An 11,842-nucleotide genomic window follows, 5' to 3' on the forward strand; every position below is an offset into this window, starting at 1 on the left:
TCAAGGAGAATACATATCTACAAGCCTTCGTGTAGAAACACAATATTATAAAGAATATTAATGCTAACGTAATTAATAATTATATTTCTTTTACTAATTGTATGTTCCAATTGATAATATTCATACACTTTACTTCCAAAATAATTTATATCCATTCACGTACAGTAAATAATTTTTCCAATAAAAATACTTTTATATTATATATTTCATTAAATTTATTATTATATATAAAAAATGAAAAAAAATATTTTATATTTTAATTATTTATAATTTAATTTAACTAGTTTAATACACAGTGCAATCCGTTTAAATTATAAAAACTTAGACCAATACCAGCTTAACCAAAACTCCAAAAGTCCGTTGAGTCGTTGACACATTAACATCCATCTTATAATGGTGCATGCACGTATGGGGTATAAGGAATCTAGAGAACCAAAAGTTACATTTGTTTCATGTTTTCTTAAATTTAATAAGAAAAGAAAAAGAAATTTCTCATAAAAAAGAAGGTCAGATACATCAATTGTAGCAGAAAATAATTAAATAAATGAACAAAAATTCTCACATCAATTTTCTCCACGCTGCACTTTCATCAAGATACATCCCTATCCTTCTAAAGCATGAAGCTTATCATGCGTCATGCTGGCTTTTCAAAAAACATACACAAGATTTTCATGTTAAAGAGATTTTATTAGCCACTATGAAAATAATTTTTTTTTAAAAGGGAGAGATTTTAGTAGCCATGTGACAGTCACAATATTTTGAAGAAGATAAATGATCATTTACGAACTCATTCTAAGAAAAAATGTACACAAAAGGTCATGATGTCGATATTTTTGCTAAAATTTTAGTTTTCTTTTATTATTATTTTTTATCAAACAAAGATCAATTTTATTAAAATAAAAAAATATGTATATAAATAGTACTTTAACTCTTACATACTTAATAGAGAAACTCAGTCATTTAATCCTCATATATACAAATTAACTTGCATCATACAAAGTATAAGACTTACCAATTGGAAAACACTCTACTAACATCATTTATTAAAGTTGAGAAGACATAAACTTTATGATATCTTTTAATCCTTTCTCATAACCTTTCATTCTTTCTTAGTATTTGTCCAATAACAAATTAATCAAATTGGTGAATTTTTAGTAAAAAATTTCATATATAACAATAATATTCTATCCACAATAATTTTGAGGATCATAATTCAGAAAAATCTTCAAATATTTTAATTAAAATATATTTATCTACGATTAAAGAGGATTACAAAATTTTACTTTCTCACCTTTATTATATCTTCGAAGTTACCTTATTATAAAGATATATAGTAATTTCCTTGGTCTACAAGGAGGTGTATGACACATTCTAATCCCTCTTATTTTCACACTTGCAATATTCTTTTTGCTAATTTAGGCGTTTCATAGGTACACCTTTCATCTATGTTAAGAAAAGAGACTACAAGAGAGAATTGGGATATCTGAGTATCTGAGCATCTTGACATGCCAAGAATCACATAACAACATTAATGTAGTTTGTGTGAAAAAGGCCAATTTTGTTTCAATAAACATGCTTAACACAACAACAACTGTATAGCAACTAATTGGAGTCAACTACCCTACAAAATAAAGAATAAGAGTGTGTCAAAATCTTAAAAAGGAAAAGAATTATGATGGAGTACATTACTGTGACTGTTAATAGCTAGCAATGCAAACATTTCAATGGATTTGTATGGAAATTTTTCCCACTCGACAATAGTATTATGTCCTCTTTGTTGCTTGAGGTCAAGCTCCCGTGTATTAGTGGATCACCATAACAGATGTACTATAGTGTGTTTGGATGGAACAATTTAATAGGGAAATTCATTTTTTTAAGGAATTTAAAATGATTCATGATAAAAATAGCTTGTTTTGATAGAGTATTTGAAAGGAGATTTAATTTTTGGTATTTTTATGAATTATTTTGATTGACTAAAACAATGAGATTTCAAATTCTCTCAAAAAATATATAATTTGAAAAAAAAAATTGGAAATGCTCACTCTAATTCACGTTCATGCAAGTAACTCTTTCTCGCTCAACACTCACAACTATGGGTGACTAAAGTTTTTACGGCTAATATCGACATAAGTTATTTTTCACTAACGTTGGCCGGTGTTTTTTCGGTCAGAATTTTTTTGTATGATGTCAACCAAAGTTATTTTTTGCAAATATCAGCTAAGATTTTTTTTAGATGATGTTGGTTAGGGTTATTTTCTCATTGACGTTAGTTATGGGAAATTTTTGCTAACGTTGGCTAAGGATTTTTTTTTGTCGTTGTCATCCAGGTTTTTTCAGTTGATGTTGACCAATGATTTTTTTGGCTGACGTTGGTTAGATTTTTTTTACTGACATCGGTCATGACTAACTTTTGAGTAGACACCTGTTAGGATTTTTCAGCCAACTTCAGCTAGGTTTTTCCAGCCAACATCAGCCCAAGCTATTTTTTAACCAATATCAGCTAGGGTTATTTTTTAGCCGATGTTAGTTATGGTGTTTTGGTTGATGTCAACTAGATTTTCTTAGCCGACATTAGTTAGGATTTTTTTGCGAACATCAACTAGGGTTTTTTGGTTGATGTTGCTAGGGATTTTTCTCCTAACACCAACTAGGTATTTCTGATCGACATTGGGCATGTCTATTTTTAGTCGACATCGACTAGGTTCTTACAGTCGACATCTACTAGAGTTTTTTCGATCGATATCGGTTAGAGCTATTTTTTAGCCAACATCTGCCAAGGCTAATTTATAGTCGATGTTGGGTAGGGTTTTTTGTCCGACATTGGTCAGGACTATTTTTTAGCCAACTTTGACTAGGGATTTTGCAGCCAATGTTGACCAATGATGTTTCTCAGCCGACATCGGGTAGGTTCTATTGGTCAGCATCGACCAAGCTATTTTTTAATCGATATTGGGTATATTTTTTTGTCAACGCCTGCTAGGATTTTTTAGGCCAACGTTGGCTAAAAATAGCCTTGATCAATGTCGTTCGAAAAAACTCTAGCTGGTGTCGGCCAAACAAACCCTAGCCAACGTTGGTAAAAAAATTTAGCCAACATCGGCTGAAAAATAGACTCAATCAACGTTAGCAAAAAAATAACCCCGATTGATGTCAGCTGACAAATATTCCCGACATACTTTGACAAAAAAACCCTATTTGATATCGACCGAAAAATAGCCTTAGTTGATGTCGGTTTAAAAACATCACTGATTGTGGTCAGACAAAACAACCCTAGTTAAAATTATCAATATTTTGTATTTATAAATTATTAAAAATTGAAAATATTTTTTAATTAATATTTCAAAATTAGATTGTATTTATTTTCTATAAAATTTAATATTAAAATTTCATCTATTTAAAATATAAAATTGAAATTTTGCATATGGAGAAAATTGAATTGTCCTATCCAAACAAAGAATTTAAAATGGAAAAGATTTGAATTGATTTATTCAAACAAAATATTTAAAAAATAAAAGAAATTAAAATCAAAGCAATTTAAATTTTAAACATTTTAAATTTCTTAAAATTTTGAAATTCCCGATCGAAAAACAAGGGAAAGGAGTTTGAAGTTCAAATAATAGCTAACGGAATGACAAAAACAAGAGAAGTAGCATAAATATAAATCTATCCTTTATTAAGGGTTAACTATATATTTTTTACAAATAAACAAATATGTGTCCATATGGATCCGTACAGTTTATGAATTATATAAAACTATAGAATATTTAATGTCTTGTGGATTAAGTATGAAGCTACACGTGTTTCATCATTAAAATGCTAGGCTTATTCGTATGATATGGAAGCCAAATACGTATATACCTCGAAGGTTCAGTGGTCAAGGAGGGCTTAGCTAGGCATATAGGATTTGTTTCATCCGTGACAAAAAGCATCCCACTTTTGTTGTTTGGTATACCGTTCTTTCAGGAGGTCGAAAATACTTTTTAAATAAAGTTAGAAGCATTTCGGGAATATTATAAATGTTACATTGAAAATTTATAAATATGCTTTAAAGTTTACTATATATTTAACATGCAGTAATAAATTATATAATCCTTTACATCCACATATACATTTATGAAAAATATCTATTGAAAAAAACTTTACCAGCTAATCAGCAAACTTTGCTAGCTAATCAGCAACCACGTTCATTTCTCAAGAGATGGTAAACACCTTAGCCTCCCACTCCCTCGTAAGCAATTCTCTAATCTCCAATATTTGATCCCTATAAGCACGCATGCATGTGGGTGTTCCTTGTACCAGTGTCCGTAATAAGTTTCAGTGGCGGAAGCACAAAATATGGAAGATGCATGTGGTTAGATGTTAATTTGAGTGAATCATAATAATTTGGTGGCTCCTCTTCAACTTAATTAACAAGCCTTGTCATGAAAAGTACAACTAACTTATTCTGAGAGGGAATGTACTTTAAGTTATTATGTACGAGTTATTATAAATTTTTGATGTATTATAAATTTTTTGATATTTGAGTTTGACTCACATGAAAAAATATAGGTTGTGTGTTGATGACTATTAATGGTTAATGTCATCTGAAAATAAATTTAATCTTATATAAATACAATTTTTTTTTTAAAATAATGTTTCCATCATTTGAAGAAACTTATTCAAGATGCATGAGAGCAATATTTTTTTGTGTGAATGCAGATGAGAGCAATATCAATCTATATGAAAATCGGATTTTAAACCTTTTTAGAGCAAATTACAGTAATATTTTTGAGATTTTGTGTAATTACATAAATATCTTGTATTTTATAAACTATTATATTTACCTTTCTCATAGGAGATGTTAGTGTAAAATTAAAGGGGATGCTAAGATAGAAAGGTAATATTTTTAAACATATAAGAGTTTTAATGTTTTCAAACTTAAAGAAGAGTTAATGTAAAAAAAAAAGAAGAAGATAAAGTTATGTGTAATTTGATAAAAGTTGATGTAGCATTGTTGTGATTTGATCAATCTTTTATAGTATTAAAAATGCTATAAAGACATATCCACCCATTCAAATAAATAAATAAAATACAGCTAAAACGGGTGACTTTTTTTATAGAGAAAATTACTTTATGAGTAATTATAGTAAAGTTAATTTCGTTAATAAATTTATATATATATATATATATATATATATATATAATTTAATTATTTAATATTTAGATATAAATTCAACAATTATGTATGTTAAATTTTAAATAAATCTAATATCTATAATTACGTAATCTAATAGTCAAAATTTATTTTTAAAGTACACCAATATGATACACTTAATTAAATATCGAATTGTTTTAATTTTTATTAAAAAAATGTAGACTTTACTTATCAATACAAACTTTTAATTTAACTGGGGAATTCATAAAATTTAATATCTACAAAGAGTTATTGATGAAAATAACTTTTCTATATTCCTTGAATAATATCTCTCTTTCTCTCTTTTCATCTGTCTCTGTATACTAACATCACATATATTATTATTACTAGATCAAAATTAAATTAGTAAAGATAATTTTAATTTTTGATATATATATATATATATATATATATATATTAATAAACAGTAACTTCCAATAAAAAATATTAATAAATAATAACTTTTTAGAATAATATTATATTTTTTCGATAACTATAATAATATTATATTTTTGTTTCCTAATATCAATAATTTATGGACAAGCACATTGAAGTCAAGTAAAGTCCGCCTAGCTAGCAAAGTCGCAATCACTTTTTGATGATTGGTTGTTTTTTATCCAAATGCAAAGAATCGATTTGGAATTCAGATTTGTAGCCCCATGAAATCCACAAAGAATCAGTCTCGAGAAGTTAAAAGAATTAAGGAAAACACCTTAAGAAAGACTCATATATATATATATATATATATATATATATATATATATATATATATATATATATATATATATATAGATAACGATATCTTTGGGCGAGGGTTTACAAATATTATTATCTTAGTATTGACTATCTTTTTTTTTCATTTTATGTTTCGTGGTTGCCTTCTATTTTTTTTTCCTTTATTTCTTCATATGCTAGTTCTAAGAACTTACCAGAAATCGTTGTGCATCACTCTCTTTAGTTCTAGAAATGCAGATTAGACACATGGATAATAATATCACTTTCTTGAGTTCTAGAAAAAGGATAAGCAACACCACAATATCTGATATCAAACCATGGTTGTGCATTATTTATTTGCGGTGTAAGTCTTCCTTCTTTTCAATGGATAAGAGAATATTATTTACTATATACTCCGTATACATACATACATTACTGTTTGTTTAGCAGTTTGTGCATTAATTGTTCATGTGTCTACAGTTCAGACTCTAGTGACAGTGTGGTACAGAAAATATATCCTTATTACCATATTTTTATAATTCAATTTAATTAAAGAAAATTCAAGTTTTAATACTATAAACGACATCTCAACCCTCACCCAAATTAATTCACGCAAAGAAAAAAAAAAAAGCTCTCGATATTCCATTTAAAAAACAAAATCCTCATATTCTATATATCAATGAAGACAACTGAGATGATTTGACGTGTTATATTGTAACTAAATACATATCATTTAAATGTTAGTCAGTTTAAATGTTTGGTCTTTAAGAGCATGGTTCTTATTCTCTTTTTCTCACAATAAGATTAATATCTTATAAGATCTCTTATTGGAACTTATCTAATAAGACCTTTTTAAGTATCAGGTGCTTGCTTAAAAAAAGTATCATGTTCTTATATAAGCACATGTACTAAAAGTTTCTTATTTCTTTTTCTTTTTTTTTAAAAAAAACATGAGATGTATTTTTCTAAATAATATTATTAATAATAAAAGTTATTATCAATTAATGTTAATGGAATGTAAGATTGTGTAGTTATGTCTAGGACTCATTTAATAAAAAACAATTAATATGTTACTGAATTTTTTTATTGATTTAAATCACATGTATTTTTTTTATTAAAGGTAACTTAGTAGAATCGTATATTGTAAAAGATAAAATTACTCCTTCAAGTAGCAACTACATACTTAGGACTCAAATTTAATATCGTTAGTTAAGTTGGAATACCTTTACATCAATTAATTCATGTGTTCAATGATTATATTGTTAGTTTGAAAAAAGAGTTAATTAAATTATAAAAATAAAAATGAGTAATGTAAATAAAAATAAAAAGAGAAATATTAAAATGGAAATGACCCAAGGACAATTTGGGTCAAGTTTGTTGGTGTATCTAGCTCTAGTGTTTAGAAATGAAAATCAATATAGTTTTTTTTAAAGAACAATTTAATATAGTTATTAAGTGATAAATTAACATAACTATTTTTTCCCTTTAAAAGTATTCTTTTTTAGAGACAATTCTTTTTAAGACATGATTGAACACTAAATATGAATAATTTTTTGTTAAAATATATTTTTTGTCATCACAAAATTATATTGTGTGATTTTTTGGTTTGAAGTTAAGTTTGGATGAATTTGATGGCAAATTTTTTTTACAAGGACTACAAATGAACTTTGGATATTTTATAAGGACGAAAAACATATTTTAACTTCTTTTTTTATAGAATTCAAACCTAGTTTAACATGTATAAATAAATCAATTTCTTCTATTAGATCTAACCTTCGTTAATAGTAACATGTCATTAAGTCTTTATATTTATGATTTTACCAACTAAAATAATAATCATGATCATTTAATATATTAGAAAATAAGATAATCATTATCTATTAGTTTTGGGACTAAATTAGTATTTATATGATTAGGAAAATTAAATTAAAGGTTATAATCTATAACTACATTCATATTATTCAAACTCTTAGCTATTAAGATAATCCTTCTTGTTAAAATCATTGATTTTGAGAAGTAAAATCGTTGATTTAAACATGAAGAAATTCTAAAGGAAAAAAAATAAAAAGAAAGAGAAAGCAAAATTGAAAAACAAAATTAGGAGTGATAATGGATAATAGATGATATTACTTCAAAGACAAATTGTGTCAAGCGGTCTAATTCAATTTGATTGAGTAGGTTGAACATAACATTAATGCAAAAAGATCCTACAACAACGGTTCTAAACCACTTTCAAAGACGATTTTGAATCGTCTTTAAAACCAACGTCGTCCAAAGACTTTCGACGATCGTTCTATAAAAAACTATCTTAGAAAATGATACTCTTCTAAAATGATTTTTTAACGAGGAATATACACTTTTTAAGACAATTTTTTAAATAACCGTCTTAGAATATTTTATTTTTAAAAAATAAAAATAAAAGAAATATACTTAACAAAAACAGAAAAAAAAAAACAAGCAAACAAATTAAATTTGTATTTATCTCAAGTCCTAAAATAATAATCTACTTAATGAATGGAGTAGATTCTAAGGATCCCTACTTAATCAGGAGAGCACTAATATGCTTGGAATCAAACAAAATAATTTGTATTTACATGATACAGAGTCTCAAATAATAATAATAATTATTATTATTTTAATTAAATTGCCCCCTCAAATCTAAATGCTAGTTATCTTATCTACATTCAGATGCATTATGGGATTTCACTAACCACCAAGTAAAAATTTCTTCCTAGAAAGAAAAGACAGCAAATGAATCTAAGCAAAACTAACAGGATTTTGAGTTATACGTAAACATGAAAGTGCACATGCCAATAGTTATCACCTTCTAAATTTCCATTTAGTTGCTGCTGCAGGAACTTCAACTAGCGGCAATGCTTCCTATTTCCAGCCACGTAGAGCATCAAATGCATTAAAATGAATGTTGGTGCAACTGCTCGAGTGTTTTAGAATTAAAGTGCTTTCCCCAAAAACCATTTGTGGTAAATAAGATGCATCGAGATTTTGTTCCCACCTGCAGGGCACACACATTCATCATTAAAACAAAATTCTCAAATTTCTCATCCAACAAATCAATGGCCAACTTAATAAAAATGTTTTGTTAAACTCTCGACAATTCAAATTAGAGGAGCTACAACAACCTTTTATGCAGGGGAATATCTTGATTCAAGATTATGCCAAAAATGAAGCCACAAGATGTAGAAGGTAGAACAAAATTAAAAGCAAAAGGACTACATTTAACAAACCTCTAAAACTCCATCTCTAATTGAAGAATTACACCAAAAAGTACCTATGTAATTATATCTAAGTTTTCTCTTTATTTTTATTTTCACGTAATTACTTTTATGCTCTACACCAGTCCTAATAGCTATATGTTAACGGTTGAAGTAATTAAGAGAATAATAAAAGTAATCAAAAGATGTAAGTTATATAGTTTATTTAGAAACAACATAAAAATAACTTCAATTAGTAAAAAAAACAGACACACAGACAAACAAAGAAATAGGCGAAAATTTGATCATCTTACCTTTCACCACCAACTATACAACACAAGTTCCAGTAGGTGTAGTTTCATCTTCATAATAGTGAACTTAATGGATGAATAAATAAGTTAGATTTCTAAACACACAGAAGCACATGACAATGAAAGGAGAAGATATATCATAAGATTAAACCTACATTTACACCAGCAAGCTTTGAGTTCTTCTTCATCTCTTCCCCAAACTTATCCTTTCCTATGCCACCCATGTAACTTGTTGCACCAGGAACTTGGAGCATCCACTACAAGAAGCGAAAGTAAAGGGTAAATTGATTTGATCAAAGCTACTATAGATTCAGAGTATTACTAAGTACTAACAAGGTAGATACATACTTGAGCAACCTTGATTGAATTATGAGTGGCACCTTCCAGCACACAAACAAAAAAAAAATTGTAGAAGCTGTCATTATGAAATATGCACTTCCACTGTTCATTTTATAAAGTTTGCTTATGATATTTAAATATTAAAGCAATTATATAAAATCCAATACTCCGGATCTAATGCAATACCTCCAACAATGTTCTCCACATTATAATTTTTAGCCAATTCTTGATACCTGAAACAATTGTGCTGATCACATAATTAAAGAACGAATAAGAAAGATCTAAAATCTTATCAAAATAGGAGACCGAATATCCCTTTCATTATTGCAATGAGTTGTTACTTTACAAGCATCCAAAAATATACATGCTGACACTAGGTATCTAGTGAAAGAAATACCTAGAACCTAAGAATTTCTTCAACAATTAATGTATAGTTAGTAGGGCTGGTGTAGAGCATAAAAGCAATTAAGTGAGAATAAAAATAAGGAGAAAAGTTAGATACAATTACATATGTACTTTTTGGTGCAATTCTTTAATTAGAGTTGGAGTTTCACCTCAATAATGAGCGTAAATCTTTAATGCAGACCTTTATTATGCATATTACCAAGTTAAAACTCCAATTCTAAATACCAAAAAGCACCTAAGAAACTATATAATTGTATCCAAGTTTTGTCCCAAAAATAAACCCATGAAGACCAAAAAAAGCACATCAAAACTTGCAAGTTTATGAAACTCAATACATTTCCTGAAGAAGTGAAGAACATAGTAAAAAAACCAGTGTAAAAGAATTAAAACCGTAGTGCTTGAAGCGAAATAAAACTCGATGATCCAATGATAAACAACAAACCTTCATAAATTCTACAAATCAATCTCAACTATACAAAATGACATCGTTGAGTATCAGCAAAACGGAAAAGTAAACAATGAGCGAAAGTATCTTAAATAGGCTTGTGCTTGTCCTCCGCAAGAATCTCATTATTCGAGGTGATATCATATCTGTCACAACACACAAAAATCATTCAGAAGCAAACAAAACTAGATAAGCATCAAAGAGATTTATCATTTTTTTGTCTACAAATATTTCCTTACTATCCATAAGGAAATTGATGACTGACACCAATCACCTAGATGTGATGAAATGACATAAAGAATAGTACTTTGAACTTAAAAAAATATGGCTCATTTCAATGAACATGTAGAACATGGTTCAACTTCTATCATTATTATTTTTTTAAGTTAGCTTTTAGTAAATAAATAAAAACTTCCCAAAATCTCTATCCCAAGAGTACCAACAATGAAAAAAAAAACTATAGCATATATTTTTGTCTACTTACAGAATATCTCAAGAGAGCCTCTAATAAAGTATCAGAATTCTCTTCACCTATAAACATATGCAACTGGTGCACCCTAGACTGAGAGATCAAAGGCACGTTACCCTGAGAGAAATTAACAATACACTTGGGAAATGTGCTTTTGATCAAACCGGAGTTAGTGGATTATGGAGGCGAATAGACTCACTTGGCACGAAGATCCTTGGTCAGGCCACGAGGAAGGTTGTTGTCATTGCCCTTCGCTTTCTTGCAATTGGTTCAGCGAAAGCCAAGAAGTTCCGCATAGGGTTCGTCCTTTGAGGGAATGGGATCGAAGTAGAGTTGACCGGAGCGATTCTGAAGATGGTAGAGCTATGACCGGACCTATATCGACTAGTTACCTGTATACCCATACCCATGTATGCTAGAATCACTCTACTTATATAATTTTTTGATAGACAATTTACTTAAAGTTAATAAATCAATAAAAAATATTAATTAAAAAATCACTACAAATAAAATAAAAATTAAATCTTAAATATAAAATTATTATTGAGTGGGTAAAAATGACCAATGACATTAAATGAAATTATTTCTTTTATAATAATTATTGATTATGAAGGATGAAAAAAAGAAAAGAGGATATTCAACTACCCCGCTCCTTGTTGGCCCACGTGTGTGAACTATGAAGGCCCAGAATTCAAATTCAGCGGTTGGGCCGCGATCCGCGAGGGCATTTCCGTCAATTTGAAAAATTCAAATGAAGTAAAAGAGAAAAGGGTC

The 11,842-nt window shown here is 28.3% G+C and overlaps 1 long non-coding RNA gene across 8 annotated transcripts; it reads right to left on the minus strand.

Moving 5' to 3' along the window:
* Window positions 1-8,827: 8,827 nt before the first annotated feature.
* LOC102668129 (uncharacterized) lies at window positions 8,828-11,477 on the minus strand. 8 transcript variants are annotated; one of them, XR_005888479.1, is made up of 6 exons: window positions 11,268-11,464; window positions 11,084-11,185; window positions 10,597-10,745; window positions 9,566-9,982; window positions 9,414-9,476; window positions 8,828-8,900 (listed from the first exon to the last, which is right to left on the minus strand). It is a non-coding gene; the product is annotated as an uncharacterized lncRNA (long non-coding RNA). The 8 variants fall into 8 exon arrangements; XR_005888480.1 differs by having other exon boundaries at window positions 9,566-9,825; window positions 9,936-10,745; XR_005888473.1 differs by having other exon boundaries at window positions 9,566-9,667; window positions 9,759-10,745.
* Between the last annotated feature and the right edge of the window lie 365 nt (window positions 11,478-11,842).

Source organism: Glycine max, chromosome 14, assembly GCF_000004515.6.
Source record: "Glycine max cultivar Williams 82 chromosome 14, Glycine_max_v4.0, whole genome shotgun sequence".
NCBI classification, from domain to species: domain Eukaryota; kingdom Viridiplantae; phylum Streptophyta; class Magnoliopsida; order Fabales; family Fabaceae; genus Glycine; species Glycine max.